We start from the raw sequence: 16,695 nt of genomic DNA on the forward strand, positions 1-16,695 counted from the left end.
CCCAGCTGAGTTAGGATGCACGCCGGAGGGTAAGGCATGAAACCACTTCTGAATGTTTCCATCTTAAAAGGCTTCTGGTGACTTGATTTCTGATAACTTTCTAGAAAGGGCGCTCCCATGGGTTGGCCAAATGAATGCGTGATTTGAGGGAGGGAAATGTGGCCAGGGGTCTGGAGGTGGCAGGGATATCACCTGTCCAGGTGGGGTACGGCAGGGGATTCTCAGGATGGTTGGGAGGGTCTCAAGGCTGCTGGGCTCCGTGTGTGAAATGAGAAAAGCCCTGAAGAAGGAAAGGAGGCGGGGGGGACAGTACAGACACGGTCACCGGTCTACGCAGCAGGCGACCCAGCTCTGAAGCTAAACTCCGTAGACTTGATCTCCCCAGGAGTGAGGCTCCTACCGTAGAACATGGCCTAGGACTGACCCTCGCTGCACTAGGCAAAGGCAGGTGCTGGGTGGGTTGGTGGAGAAGGATGCTGGAATCATACAGGACGTAGCCCTTTCAGACTGGCTTCTTTCCCTTTACAATGTGCGTTTACCTTTACGTTTCCTCCGCATCTTTTTATCACTCCGTTGTATGGATGTACCACGGTTTAACTATCCATTCGCCTATTTAAGGACATCTTATCGGCTTCCGATACCCCTGGGTTTTTAACTAGTGAAGACTACAGGCTCTTCTTTCCCACTTCCTCCCAACGTGAATTTCAGATAAGCCAACGGCTTCTTTCCTGACCCGCGTGGTCCTTTGCATCTATGATCCCAACTTTGGAGGTGGTGGATGGGTTGGGTTACCCTCCCCCAGCCTTTGGCGTGAGCTTGCGGGTGGGGCCGGTGGTCCTGGTGCTCGGGCATCTCCCTCCCATCACCGCCCCCTCCAGGGCGATAACCTCCGGCCCCGCGTGAGCCGCCTGCCGTGGACCCTGCTGGTCACGCCCGTTGTCTCCTGAGCCCTGGTGAGCGCCGTTCACAGCAGGAATTTGTAGACACCGGTTAACAAAGTTGCCCTCACCCTCTCCCACTTGGGAAATGGCAAGCAGGAAGCACTCTGCGTTTATAAACAGTCTCCTTCTTTGGGGGATTTCAATGCTCTCTTTCATCTATAAATTACTGCTGGGGAAGGCACATTCTCAGTAAATGCTCATTGCTCTTAAGAGAGAATGATCTTCGTGGGCCCCAAGGCCTTCCCCACCCAGGAGCCAATTTACTGCACTGGAAATTCAGTGTCCAGAGGAATATTGTGAAAGTGCCAGAGAGATAATGCAGCCGGAAGAGGGCTGGCGTCACTGGCCAGCAGTGGCCACTCCCGTGGTCCAGATGGAACCAGGAAAGAAGAGCCACCTTCCCTACTGACCCTATTCCTGGGCCAAAGTGGTTTAAACGCGTCATCTCATTTTATTCTCATGCCCGTTTTCTGAAGCAGGGTCCATCGTGATCCCCGTTTACTCAGGAAGAAACGAGGCTTATAGACAAAGCAGCCACTCTGCCTGTAGGAGATTAAGGATGGCAGTCAATTCTTTGTTCTCTTTCCGTTGAGAAGTGAAACTGGACTCTCCTCCCCTGAATCCCGGCTGGCCTTCCTGACTTGTTTGGGCAAACGTGATAGAACTGACTTCTGGGCCCTCTGACACGAGGTCATAAGAAGCCTCGCAGCTCCCAGGGCGCCCACTGGGACCCCCTCTCTGGGCCCCTGAGCTGCCGTGTAAGAAGTCTAACCACCTGAAGCCACCTTGCTGAGAAAGCCGTGTGCAGGGGGCCTTCCAGCTGTGCCCCCCTCATGAGCGAAGCTCCCCAGGACCCTCCAGACCAGTCCATCCACCAGCTGAGTAGCTCCGAGGGACCTTCGTTGATATCGCGTGGAACAGAATTCCTGTTCCAATTCCTGACCTGCAACATGGTGAGATGCAATCGCAGGTGGATGATTTAAGACACTGAGTTACGGGTGATTTGTTACCCAGCAGTGGATAACTCACTGTAACACACCCGCCTCCGAGGCTGGGGAGCCGCAGACCCGCCCCAGCTGCCTCCAGTGCCTGCTCACTTAGCTGCTCCTGGGTGAGACACAGGGAGGAAACATCACTTCTGGGAGCCGTGCTGCAGGTGAGCTCGCAGGCCGTCCCGCTGCTGCCCTTTGATGTGCAGGAGGGAGGAGGGGTGTGCTCATCCTGGGCTCGCAGGGAACAGCCATTCCACAACGGCAGGGTTAGCCAGGCATCTCGTTGATTCAGCCGCAATCACAGGACCTGGACCCTGGAAATCGAACCGTGTCCCTAATGATGTTTGCTTCCCTCATGCAGCCGGAAGGAAGTAGCCGTTCCCAGGAGGCCTCAGTGCAGCACGCAAGCCCTTTGACATCCCCCACTTCACATATGAAATGCGTCTGCTCACACTCTTGTTTGCAGGGGAAAAGCAAGACGGGAGTCTTGCATCTCTACTCATGTTTTCTCCAACCCCAGAAGGAGATGGGGAGGAGGAGGGGAAAGACAAAAAAACAAAAAGAGTGAAACAATGCATTTCAAGAGACTAAATACAGGTTACATGTCCCTCCTTGGGACTCTGCCCTGGTGTTTTCCTACAGGCTGAGCAGCCTGGGATGAGGCCAGAGGGTTCCTGGGAGATGCTGGTCGGCTGTGGTGAGCTGGGTCTGGAGCGATCGCAGAGAGAACTGGGGACATGAGTTGCCTGTTATTGCTCCCTGCAGAGACATGCACCGTGATGGGAAAATCTGTTGGGGAAGATGGGGTATAATGCATCTCTAAGATGGTAAATGTGGGAACCAAGCCAGGGGTGTGTTTCTATCATTCCTGGCTCTCCTGACGTCGGAGGCCAGACCCCGTGACACTGGCCCGAGCCCCCGCCGAGGGACCCCTGCATGGGAGGGGTGGCCTCTGTGAGGCTTGCTTCCCAGTAATCCAGCTGCACGGCCGAGGAAGGAACAAAACCTTCCAAAGGTGACTCCGGGGAGGTGGTTTGTCCCCCGAGAAGCAGCAGGAGGTTCTGTCCCCACTGGCCCTGCTCTACAAGCTCACCTTGCCCCGGACGTTTGGGACGTGCCACTTGCCAAATGCAGTCCCAGACCCTGGGACAGCAGAGACACGTTTAGGGTCCTGGCCAGGGTCTCGGGGGCCCTGCGGTGGGCTCTGCGCTTTAGTGTGCGCTCTGGTTGGGTCACGCCATTCAGGTGCACGTAGCAGCCAGTGGCAGTTGCCCAGGTCAAGCCCCCGCAGGGCCTTCTTCCACCTCCAGGAGAGCCTCAGCCCCACACAGCTGAGCCCAAAGTGTGTGCACGGAGGTCGGGGTACAGATCACTTCCTGGGGGAAACCGGCAAGCAGTGGTGGGTGGGATTTAGTGGATAACTACCCCTGCCCCCTGTTCCCATCCTTTGCCAGGACAACTTTTCAAGTCATCGGAGTGCAAAGTGGTCCCATTGTACGGAGCAAACGTTTCACCTAATAGTGAACAGAGAGCAGCACTTTTCGGAGTGGGAGCCCAGGAGCTCAGTCAGAAACGAGCTCAATATCACACCCTCCACCTTCCCTGTCTCCCTGCTCCTGAGACCATCTTTATTGTTTTATGAATGCAAGTTCATTCATTCATTGGCTCATTCATTCTTTTTTTTTTATTGTGATAAGGACAGTTAACATGACATCTACTTTCTAGACAAATTTTTAAGTACACAATAAAGTATTGGCAACTATGGGCTCCATGTTGAACAGGAGATCTCTAGAACTTATTCAAACTTTATACCCATTGAACAGTAACTCCCCATTTCCCCCCAGGCCCTGGAAACCGCTGGTCTGCTCTCTATTTCTGTGGGTCTGACTGGTTTCGATAACTCACATGAGGGGAATCATGCAGTATTTGTCCTTCCAGGTTCATCTGTGTTGTTGTATATGGTAGTTTTCCTTCTTTTTTAAGGTTGAATAATATTCTATTGTTTGTATGTACCACATTTTCAGTGGACGGACATGTAGATTGTCTCCACCTCTTGGCTATTGTGGATAATGCTTCAATGATCATGGTAGTGCATATACATTCTTCTCAAGCACACATGAAGTATTCTCCATGATAGATCATGTATTAGGTCACAAAGCACATCTTAACAAATTTAAGAAGATCGAGATCATGTCAGGTATCTTTTCTGATCATAATTGAATGAAACTAGAAATAAATAGCAGAAGGAACACTGGAAAATTCACAGATATGTGGAAATTAAACAGCACGCCCCTGAACAACCAATTGGTAAAAGAAGAAATCAAAAGGGATTTTCGAAAATGTCTTGAGACAAATGAAAACAAAAACACAACATTACCCAATTTATGGGAGGCAGCAAAAGCAGTACTAAGAGGAAAATTTATAATGATAAATGGCTACATGAAAAAAGAAGAAACATCTCAAACAAACAAACAAACAAACCCAGCCTGACATCATACCTCTAGGAACTAGAAAAACAAAAAACAAAAAAAAACAAACTAAGCCCAAAGTTAGCAGACCAAAGGATAGTAAAGGTTAGAGAAGAAATAATTGAAATAGAGACTTAAAAAAATAGAAGTCAATGAAACTAAGAGTTGTTATTTTGGAAAGACAAGCAAAATTGACAAAACTTCAGCTAGACTAAGAAAAAAAAGCTAAGAAAAAAAGAGAGAAGTCAAATAAATAAAATCAGAAATGAAAGAGAAGACATTACAATGATTCCACGGAAATACAAAGGATCATAAGAGGCTACTATGAACAACTGTACACCAACAAATTAAACAACTTTGAAGAAACATATAAATTCCCAGAAATATACAACCTACCAAAACTGAATAAAGAAGACCTAGAAAATCTGAAAGGACCAATGATGACTAAGGAGATTGAATTAGTGATCAAAAACCTCCTAACAAAGAAAAGCCCAGGAGCAGATGCCTTCACTGGTGAATTCTACATTTAAAGAAAAATGAACACCAGTCCTTCTCAAACGTTTCCAAAAAATTAAAGAGGACAGAACACTTCCAGATGCATTTTGTGAGGCTGGCATACCCTGATACCAAAGCCAGAAAAAGACACAAGAAAGTTATTTTCATCAGGCGCTATCCCTGATGAACATATGCAAAAATCCTCAACAAAATACTAGCAAACTGAATACAACAGTACATTAAAAGAATAATCCATCCCAGGGATTTGTCCCTGGGATACAAGGATGGTTCAATATACAAACATCAATTAATGTGATGCACCACATTAGCAGAAGTAAGGGAAAATCACATGATTATATCAGTAGACTTGGAGAAAATATTTGACAAAATTCAAGATCCTTTCATGATAAAAATTCCCAAGAAACTAGGAATGGAAAGAAACTCTCTCAACATAATAAAGGCCATATATGACAATCACACAGCTAACATCATACTCAAGGGTGAAAAACTAAAAGCTTTTCCTTTACAATGAGGAGTAAGGCAAGGATGCCCGCTCTCATCACTTCTATTCAATACAGCCCTTGAAGTCCTAGCCAGAGCAGTTGGGCAAGAAAAAGAAATAGGAAGGCATCCAAATGGAAAAGGAAGAAGTAAAGTTATCTCTGTTTGCAGATGACATGATCACATATGTAGAAAACCCTAAAGACTCCACACACACAGAAACCCTGTTAGAATGAATAATTCAGTAAAATTGCAGGATAAAAAACAACATACAGAAATCAGTTGAGATTATCTTTAAATAAACTCTCTGCACCTTAGTCTCTGTCTCAGGCTCTACTTTCAGGGAATCCAAATGAGACCAGAGGACCCAAGACACGGTCCACGTGTATTTTCAGCAGGACGTCCTCCCCAGAAGCATCCCTGCATCAAGAAAGACTGGCCCTGTGCCTTGCACAACCACAGCAGTCGACTCTGCAAAACCACGTTGCTGGCTGCCCTGAAAGTCACAAAACTACGGCAGAGGTAGACAGAAAGTTTAAATCACACTTATATAAAATAAAAATCCAAGTCCTGGTTTTCCAACCACTCTTCTGACATTGGGCTCTTACCTTCCAGGCTCATCTGAATCAAGGAAAGCTTCCATTCAATGGGAGACACAGGCGTCCGGCCGAGCCAGCATTTTTCATGGTAATCAGAAACCCAGGTATTTTCTGAGCTCCGGCTGCTTTCCTGAGGTTAGAACAAAGTCAGGACCGGGGCCACACGTGTCACAAAATTCAATGGCAGCCCTGCCACATCCAGGGGCATGTTTGCATAGCCTTATACGTAATTGTGTGTTCTCATTTACACAGATTTTCCTGTTGTGTTCAAAATGCCATTGACTCCAGCTATGTAAAATAAAGTAAAATTAATAGTTCAACTTAAGTGTGTTCATGCGTATTATCTACACATGTTCCCTCCATTGGGAGAGGGGAGCCCATGGCAGCCAGCTGGGCAGAGATCTCAGTCATCTGACCCTTTCTCTGAATCCAAGGTCAGGAACTGGGAGAGCTGGGACTAAAGCCCATCTAGAGGCTGGGAGAGTATCGGGTTGCCTCTAAAGCAGGAAAAAGTGGGTTGGGGATAAAATGCTGAGAGGAATAGGCAATACACAGCTGCAAAGAAACGACCATGGAGAAAGTCTGCTTTCCCTTATTATCTTAAAGTGATGCATTTCTTCCATACAAGCTGATCACTTTGCACGTTGACAGCCTGAGAGGTTGGATTTACAAAGGACAGAACTTGAAGGAATTCAAAAACTACCACTAACTTCGAATTAGACTTCTGTGGTTGCAAGGAAATCTAAACAAATGCAAAGTGTTGGGGAGACTCTGATTCTTGGTATTTGGGTTCTAAGTTGTATTATCAGGATATTGTTTTTCAGTCGGAAGAGAGTGAATCCCAACTTATACTGGCTTATGTTTAAAAAAATAGAAGAATATATACTTGCTTAGGTAACCCAAAATCCAAGACATCATTAGCTTCAGGCATGGCTGGATCCAGGTGCTGAATAGACTTCACTTGTCCCCTTCTGTATTGCATGCATAGCTTCATTCTGAATGAGGCTTTCTCCTTCTAGTAGCAAGATGTTTACACTAGCAGCTCGACATTTATACCCTGCCTTCCCAGTAACACAAGCAGCAGGATAACTGACCTTATTCAACCATCTCAGCAACAGTCCTGGAATGAGCCTCATTGGACCAAGCTGGTCATCTTAGCTCTCTGAACTAGTCACTGTGCCAGGCTGATTTGATGCTCTGATTGGCCAGGTCTGGGTCACATGACCACACTGGAGACAGGGGCGGAGTCAATCCACCTGAACCTCACTGATGGGGAAGTTAACCCCCAATGAACACTGAGGGTCTGTTACCAGGAGAAGGGGGATGGATGCTGGGAAGGCAGGAGCCACAGATACCCACAAAACAATGCACTGAACCTGAGCGCTCAGGCCTGGGTCTGGGGTCCTTCCCTCGCAGCCCAGGGCAGCCCTTACTCTGTAGGTATGTCCTCTGGGAGTGTATATATGAGTATATCTAAGCATAAATTTCGGGAAATGGGCTGTTGTCAAAAGGTGCATATATTTGTAGAATTCCTAAACGTTCATTTTGCTCTCTTTAGATGCAGCCCTAAAAGAAAAAAAAATAGATAAATAAAAGACTTGCTTTAAGCAAGCAGCTTGCGTCTCTGGCCAGAACCACTTTAATTATTCAGACTACCGCACAGAGGACCCTCCTCATGACCGTGACTCCAGGCCACCGCGGGGCCAGCGTGGAGGGGGTGCACCCTTGCCTCCCGAGCCCCGCGGCTCCTGCTACCCCGGCCCCTCAGCCGCTCTGCCCAGGTAGCCCAGCCTGTATGTGCTCCCCTTGTACGGAGTGGAGTGCTTTCAGCTCAGGTCACTGAACAGAGACCCGAGGAGTGAGGTGTCTCTTCTAAATCAATAGGAAAATGACGGCTGCGACTTTTCACCTTCACAGGGTACGGCTCCAGCAGAGCGGGTTTGAGCAGTAACGCTGAGACTAAATGGAATTTCAGGGGTGATGGAGGCAAGGGCGGGGGGGTGAGGCATAAATTCATATGCATTGTGAAAAATATGGCCTGACTCTAAAGGACGTGGCGCGGGGCCAGGAGATGAGCAGACACGGGCTTCGTGTTTACCCAGCATGCTTCAGTAGACTTTCAATCTATTTACAGGTATGCATGACAAACTGCCTTGAATGTATGAGTTATTGGTTCTGCTATAAATGAAATTAATAATACAAGGTGGAGGAGGTGTAGTAATAACACATCACTGAAGCTGGCTAAGCTTGGAGACCAGAGATCAGCCTCCGAGAGGGAGGTTTCTAACAACTGCGGTGTATTTGCCAATTGACCCAGATGCCCTGGGGGTTACCTGACTAGGAAGAGGAGGGGCTGTCTCGCGCAGGTGGTTAGCTAGTCGGTGCATCCAGGAGGGGGAAGATGTCAAACGAAATCACGTGCCTCCATCACGGTGTTTTTGAGGGTCCTTGATGTCCAATCTTCTTGCCAAGGAGGCTGTTATGGAAACAGGAGGTTGCCCCTCATTTACAGATGGAAAAACTTAGGCACGGCATCTGTGGGTACGTCTCCCCATCTCTCCGAGGTGACAGTGGGAGAGGTTGGTGATCCTGAGCTGTCACGTGAAAATAACCACAAAGCTGTGCTTCTAGCAGACCATCACAAAGGGGCTCCGACGTCGGTCCAAGCCACACGCAAGCTTCGTGACATTTGGGAAGGTCTCCAGTCTCATTCATGATGGCGACCGTGTTTCCCCGATGGTGCTGGGAGAGGCTAGCGCCTCACCACTGGGCGGATGGCGGATCGTCTGCCCAGTCCTTGAGGGCACGTGTTGTAAATAACGGTCCCACAGCTCAGGGCAGGGGGCATTATTATTACTATTACTGCCACTTATGGATGAGGAGGCAGATGATGCTCGGGGAGATGGGCAAGTCTCTCCCCATGAGCTCAGGGCAGACAGGACTCCCACCCACCAGGCGATCTTTGCTCACCAAGCACAGAAGATCTGCAGAAAATTATTTACAGGAGGTAGAAGTGGGGATTGGCAAAGGTGATGTTTGTTTTCCTGAAACGTGCAAACGCGCACAGTTCTGTGTTCTCTATGGGCATTTTTTCCCATTCATCAAAATATGAAACCTGAATAATTCACCCAAACTCATATCCAATCATGTAAAACCTCACCAAGATTGACAGGGGTGGAAAGTGAGTAACAAGTCTGACAGCCTCTGGGTTTCCCATAGCTCTGGGCAAACACAAATTAGGAAGAACAGAAACCGTACAGGATGGTGAGGCCCAGCTGGGGTGCCATTCCCTTTCCCAGCTCTGTCGGTACGTGGGAAGGTTTCCCATTTATTTGTCAGAGGCCAGAAAGCTTTATAATTATTGCAATAAAGCAGTGGTTTGAAAGTGACACCAAGTTGCTGGCAGCGTAATGATGCCTTGGCAGGACGTGCTGTCAGACAGCGGAGCTGGGGGTGCGGACTTGGTGGGGCCTTTGTTTTGGCCACTACTAGGTGCCTATCTCTGTCAGACCCTTCAATGGGCAGCATTTGATTGGGAATATGTGCTTTTTACGAGCAGTCAGAGACCCTCGAACAGGACAGAGTTGGTCTGTACCCTCAGTTTCCCCCATCTTTGGAACTCAGTGACCTATTCATTTGGTGACAAAGTAGCTGAAGGCCACTCAGAGTGAATTGACCGGGTGTGGCCTGGGGTGACCTGGATTTGGCTTGGATTGTCCTGGGTTGGCCTGGGCTGGCCTGGGTTGGCCTGAGTTTGACCACTCACTCTAGGCCCAGCTTCCCTTGAGGCTTCTTGGAGGCTGGGCATTTCTCCTGGGAAGGGTTGCTCTGAGGCTACACGCCCTTCTCTGAACGCACCCGGGAAACTTTTGGGGTGGGCATGGGAGATGCCAGGGGCTCCAGCAGGGCAGTTGAGATGAATACGAATCCAGGGGCCGTGAGTCCAAGACTAAGAGCTGGCGCTGGGACCAGGGGAAATCAGGGAGGCGCCCAGGGTGCAGGGGTGAGGCAGCCATCACTCCAGGGCTCTGCAGGTGCAGGGGCATCCCTGGGGGGCCTACATCCTGAGGGCCTAACTTGCTTCACCCCGGGCTGGGGCCTGCTGCCACACTGCCTCAGAAGTGATGATGGATGAGAGCTTCTCACTGTTGGGAGAGTCGGGAGGTGCAGCGCCCCCCTTCACTTGAATCTCGGTTCACGTTGCCCTGCGATGAGGTGAGAAGGGGGCTGTTAGTGAAGACAGGAGCCGAGCTCTAACTCGAGACCCTGTGCTCACCTGCTCAGTTAGTGACAGCATCACAGTCACCCAGCATCAGAGGGATAACTTACAACCCAGACCTGGTCCATTCAGATTGGACGTGGCTGATCCTAGCTCCTAGGGCTGCAACCTGGAGGACCTCAATGAAAGCATCGTCCGCAGGGGTGGAGGGACATAGACACCTTTGTGGAGACTTCCAGGGAGGCTGAGGCATGGGTTCAGTTCCCCGCTCCTTGGCTTACTTGCTGTGTGACCTTGAGCAAGTGAGTTAACCTCTCTGAGCTCAGCTTCCTGTTCTGTAGAGAAATAATGACGACTCACGTGCAGGCAGAGGGTGAGGAATGGTGAATTTGATACGTGTAGGGCAGGGGTGCGTTTGTCCCACATGGCATTTTGGCAATGTCTGGAGACCTTTTATTGTCACAGCTGGGGCCAGGGCAGGGGTGGGGACAGAGGTCAATACTGGTATCGAGTGGGTAAAGGCCAGGGATGTTGCTAAACTTCCTCTAGTGCACAGGACGGCCCCGCTGCAGAGAGGAATTGGGTCTTAAGGGCCACTAGTGCTGAGGTTGGGAAGCTGGTGACAGTGCCATGTGTGGGCAGCAGGGCTAGAATTAGAATAACCTCCTGACCGCCAGCTGAAGGCCAAGGGTGATGGACACTGGCCCCACCCGGCGAGCAGCAGCCGTCCCTCAGGACCGCAGAAATCTCTGCTCCTCTCCCGGCATTTGATGGTGAGAAGCACGCTCTTTGGGAGCGTTGCCTTTCCTTAGTTTAACCCTTGCTGGTTGCACCTGGCACATGGGGAAACAGTAGTCGGGCCCAGGCCCGGCTCACAGGGGCCTCTTCTGGGGGAAGAGGCGAGGACAGACACGGGAGGCACATACCAGAGGCTTCCAGTGGGGGGACCCTTGCTGAGAGGACAGGGGACAGAACTCCTGGGGGAGAATATCTGTGTGGGGGGAGCCCACCCTTGCTGGGGGATCTAGAAGGCCCCCCAAAGAGGTGACCTCAGAGCATCCCAGACAGAGGGAGTGGCCAGGCCAAAGCTGGGAGGGGCCCATTCTGGCCAGCCCCTCCTGGCCTCAGCTGAGCAGACAGATGGCCATGGGACCCAGAAGTCAGTGGCCGGCGGCTGGGAAACCAGCCAGACACGTGGTGGGCACGGGGCAGGCAATCCCAGTCCTGTCTGGACAAGGGGGCCAGGAAGGAAGCAGATGTGACTCAGACGGAGAGCAGGAGCCTGACGTTTATGAGAAACAGCAAGACCTTGCCTTAAAAAGAGTCGGTGTGACGATCAAGTCCACCACTGAAGAAAAGAGGTGGTCCCACCCCTCCTTAGAAGGATGCTGGCCACTGTCAGCCAGGCGCTCACGCCTCTCTGCCTCTGGTCCATCAGAGCACCTCATTTGTGGACAACTTGCTCTGGAGCTGCTGGAGGGACAAAGGTGTGCCCTGTCCCCACGGCAAAGGGACACTCCCCACCCTCACCCCACAGCCAGCCATCGGGGTCTACGTTTCTCTTTGAACATCCAGGGTCTCACCGCACAGCCTGCAAAAGCACCCTGAGTGGAGAAACACATGTACTCGGCTCTAAATACAATGAATATTTGGGTCCAGCGCTTCATCTTTAAGTTCAGGAGAGTGTAACTCTATTACTTTTTCTTAAATACATGATCACTTATTTCCTTGGAATGTGTGTATGTGTGCATACAGATAGATAAGATAGATCCATCAATAGATGATAGATAGATAGATAGGTAGGTAGGTAGGTAGATAGATAGATAGATAGATAGAGAGATCTTACTTTTGTGTCACCAGTTCCCACACACAAATATTAGGTTGGACCACTAGACCATTTCATCATTTCATATGGTTCTGCCAACCCATTAATACAGACACGTGTGCATTCTCTAATTCCATTTCATTCATAGTTTGTTACCATCTGTGAATGCCAACATAGCTCTAGGATATGCAGAGAGCTCTAGAGACAAAAGGAAAAAGTGATTAAAAAAAAAACAACCATTTTTCCATTGTATATATGCATCACATCTTCTTTATCCACTCCTCCGCTGATGGACATTTAGGTTGCTTCCATGTCCTGGCTATTGTGGATATATGTATATGTATAACTGATTCACTTTGCTGTACACCTGAAACTAACACAACATTGTAAATCAACTCTACTCCAACAAAAATTAAAAAAAAAAAAAAAAAAAAGTTTTTCCCTCAGTCACCGAAACCCACCAGACTGGCAGCCGGGCATGCCTGGGGCTCTCAGCCGCTAAGTGGCGCTGTCTGCAGCTCGGCTGGGTTTTGAGCGGTAGCCACGCCTGTCGGGAGGTTAGAGGTTTGGGCATTATCATCCGACCAGCAGTGATGGATCCTGTCCTTCCCCAGGCCACGAAGGCACATGAGATGCACAGGGCGATGGGTTGCAGGAAAACTGAGAAGAGGCAGGAATTTGCTTGCAAAAAGCGGTGAAGGGCAAATAAAGTGCAGAGATTGTGAGGCACAAATACAAGGCCTTTGGTTGTATCTCCAGGAAGTAAGAAGAAAATAGAATAGTTCACATTTCAAAAAGCTCTGGCGTGTGGGAAATGAAACATCTTTCCCTCTGTGTAGGGAACAATGCCGCCGTTGCCAGCGTTGTCAAGAGACTGCAAAGGGCTGACCTCAGATTAGGGGCCCAAGACGGTTTTCTCACTTGGTTCCTCTTCATATTTTGTGTCTGTTCCATCGGCTGAAGCCTCCCGTCTGGGCACTGCATGGAGATCAGTGAGGCCCGAGTCTCCCCAGGGTCCAGCCAGGGTAGAGCTCCAGGGCCACAGAGCGAGGCCAGGGGCGCAGAGGCAGAGGCAGAAAATTATCATCAGCTCCCCTCACCAGGGAATAAGTGACCTGCAAATCTGTAGCTATTAAAAAGAACTCTGCCCTAAGCCTCTGTCTCCATGATCAGGACTTACAGCCGTCCTATCATTATGAGTTCTAAAGTTTGCCTTTTGTGGCTCACAGCCCCTTCCCTTTTTCAGTCCTTTAAAATTTTTTTATTTCCTTTATTTTACTTCCTTTCTAAATCGTGGCTTAACTCCCATGGAGTACTCGCCCGGGGCAAGCTCTCCTCGTGGCAGATCTCATTTAACCCTTCAAACAGTCCTGCAGAGTAGACACGTCCACTGCCCCCACTTTGCAGAAGTAAAGGTGGGCAACCCGACTCCAGAGCTGCATTAGTTTCCTGCAGCTGCCGGAACAAATTACCGCAAACTTCGTGGCTTAAACGATGAAATGTATTATCTCACAGTCTGGAGGTCAGAGTCTGAAATCTGTCTCACGGGGCTAAGATCAAGGTGTCCACACGGCTGTGTCCTTCTGGAGGCTCCAGGGGAGAATCCATTTCCTGGCTTTTCCAGCTTCTAGAGGTGGCTGCATCTCTCAGCTCCTGGCCCCTTCCTCTGCCTTCAAACCCAGCAGCAGTGGGTCAAGTCTTTCTCACACCTTCTCTGACACCCGTTCCATCATCGCGTCTCTCTTTCTCTGACCGCAGTGGGGAATGGTTCTCTGCTTTCAAGGACCCATGACATAGGGTTCACCCAGATGACCCAGGACCATGTCCCATCTCAAAGTTGACAGCCTTAATCACAGGTGCAAAGTCCCTTTGCCATGGAAGGTGGCATATTCACAGGTTTGGGGCATTAGGATTTGGGCATATTTGGGGGGCACATTATCCTGCTGCCCTCAAGTGCCCACAGCTGCCCGCGTCGTCTGCCCAAGCCTTACAACCATCATTTCAGATGGTGATTTCACTTCCGTTTTATATCTCACGATCTGCCTGGCTACCCTCCGCTGTTGGCTTTTGAGAGTTTTCCAATTTCTAGCTGTAAAAATTGTTGCCTCTATGTTAAACGCTCCCCAAACAATGTGTACATTTTGCACATTCTGAATAGGCAGTATCCCAACCCCATGTCCCCATTCACAGCCCCTCCACGTCTGCCACTGTTTGGTGGACAGCTCACCTCTGCCATAAATCCAAACGCAGAGCTCCAAGGTGAGTGGGGCTTCCCAGGGCCAGTTCCAAAAGAGATGCCCCACCCCAAGGGCCGCTGACTTGCTCGTTTATCTGACCCAGATAATAGGTTAAGTGCAGCAGGCCTGGGTAGCGTGGCCGCTTTACGCAGGAATTTAGCCAGAATATCACCTCCCTTTAAGACGATTTCTGCCTGATCTAATTTGCTCAGAGTGTGTGTGAGGTAGATTTTTAACCTGAAATTGACACATGGACCCTGAGCGTGTTCTGAGCGGCAAACGGCGCATGAGCCTGTGCGTGGCTCGCAGAGGGGACGAGGGGGTGGGAAAATACACCCTCCTTCAGCCAAGACCCGCTGCTTGCCTTGGAGGGTGGAGACGGTTTGAGATGCTGACCTGGAGAGAAGGGGGCGGGTGCGGTGGGCAGGAGGGAGCTCGGGCAGGACTCTGATGGCAGGCAGCCTGGCCAAAGCTCAGGGGCAGGTCCGTGTCTCCCTAAGTGGGAAGCATGTGTTAGAGATGCAGACTCCTGGGCCGCTCCGCAGGAAGTGTAGGTTCGGCCGGAGTAAAGTCCAGGGGATTCTTATGAGCGGGGAACCTGGATGGGCTTCTGCTCCAACTCTTCTTTAAAAATTTATTTTACTGAAGTATAGTTAACTCATAACGTTGTGTGAATTTCCGCTGTACAGCAAAGTGATTCAGTTGTACATATATATATCCCTTCTTTTTCATATTCTTTTCCATTATGGTTTGTCACAGGATATTTGATATAGTTCCCTGCGCTCTACAGTAGGGCCTTGTTGTTTATCCATCTTACATAGAACAGTTTGCATCTGCTCACCCCAAGCTCCCACTCCATCAATCCCCCACCCCTCCGCCCTTGGCAACCACAAGTCTGTCCTCTATGGTTGTGAGCCTGTTTCTGTTTCGTAGATAGGTTCATTTGTGTCATATTTTAGATCCCACATATAAGTGATATCATATGGTATTTGTCTTTCTCTGTCTGACTTACCTCACTTACTATGATAACGTCTAGGTCCGTCCATGTTGCTGCAAATGGCACCATTTCATCCTTTTTTATGGCCTTCAGCTCCACCTCTTTTAGCTGAGTCTATTCTCACTTGCTGTCCTCCAACCTCAAGGCTGCTGAACTACACCTGCGGCTGCCTGGTGCCGATTTACACCAGGAGCACACTAGGTTCTGGGAGTATAAAGGTGAAAGGGTTTCAGGAAAGACCGACCCAGCAGAGAGAGACATGCAAAGAAAATGCCCAGAATGATCCTCTGTCACTCCCCTCTCTCTTTCCTGCACGCACACGCAGTATGAGTCCTCTTTTCTGCACACAGACACACAGAGAGACACAAACACAGATGCATGTACGGACCCATGCAGACTCACACACACAGACACACATGCAGACACACAGACACATACTAACCTTGTGCATGAATTGTTTTGCTTTAAGGGCTTAAACTCCTGCAGAAAAAAAAGAAAAAAGTAATTCCTCGTAATAATGGAAGAGATTTAGCATACTTACTGCTCTCACATATTTATTTAGCATTTACTCAATTGCTAGACCTCATGTTAGGATGAAGGACACAATACACGTGCTCACCTCCTGGCACCTTGTGAGTTCCTTAATTTAATTAACTTGCCAGCCAGCCGTGCTGTGGGAAGCACCCCCGTCTCCTCCGTGAGACACCCGAGGCCACAGTGGACTGTGGCCACAGTCAGACAGCAGGTGTGTGAGTGAGTAGAACTGACCCTGGGGCAGCCAGACTCATTTCCCCCCGGACGCAAGCTCATAGCTGGGCAGAGCACACGTGAGCCTCCCACATCCTACCCGGACCTTGGCTGGGCCCCAACCATGGGGCTGTAACTTCTGAAGTTAGACAGGATCACCCACCAACCCCAAGAGTCACAGGAGCCCAGGTAGGGATGGCCACTGTCCTGGCGCGGCCCCAGGAGATGGACTGATGCTCTGAGATGCATCCGCCCCCCTGGCATCCACCCTCTTGGGCTCCTGGTGTCTTTCGAAGGGATTGGCCTGCCCCACACACTCTACAAATGACCATCAAGTGAACGAGTTCTAGAACTACATAGAGGTGATGTTACGCTTAACGCCACTGCACTGTGTTCTTTAAAATGATTCAAACAGTAAATTTAGAACACATGATCGGGAGAAGGGCTTTAGGGTTATTAAAAATATTTTGGAAAAACGTGGAATATCCTCTTCTTGCATTCAAAGAGGTTATATAATTTTTTTAACCCACAGACTAATACACATGATTTCCACCCTACGGATAACAGAGGTGGAGGCTGTTGGGGTCATTGGGGGGCCCGGCATCTATTCCCCCTCCTGGCCTTATGCCAGCATCCCTCCAGGGAGCGACCCTTGCCCCGTCGGGTGGGGCTGA

This window comes from Physeter macrocephalus, chromosome 14 (genome assembly GCF_002837175.3).
Source record: "Physeter macrocephalus isolate SW-GA chromosome 14, ASM283717v5, whole genome shotgun sequence".
NCBI lineage: Eukaryota > Metazoa > Chordata > Mammalia > Artiodactyla > Physeteridae > Physeter > Physeter macrocephalus.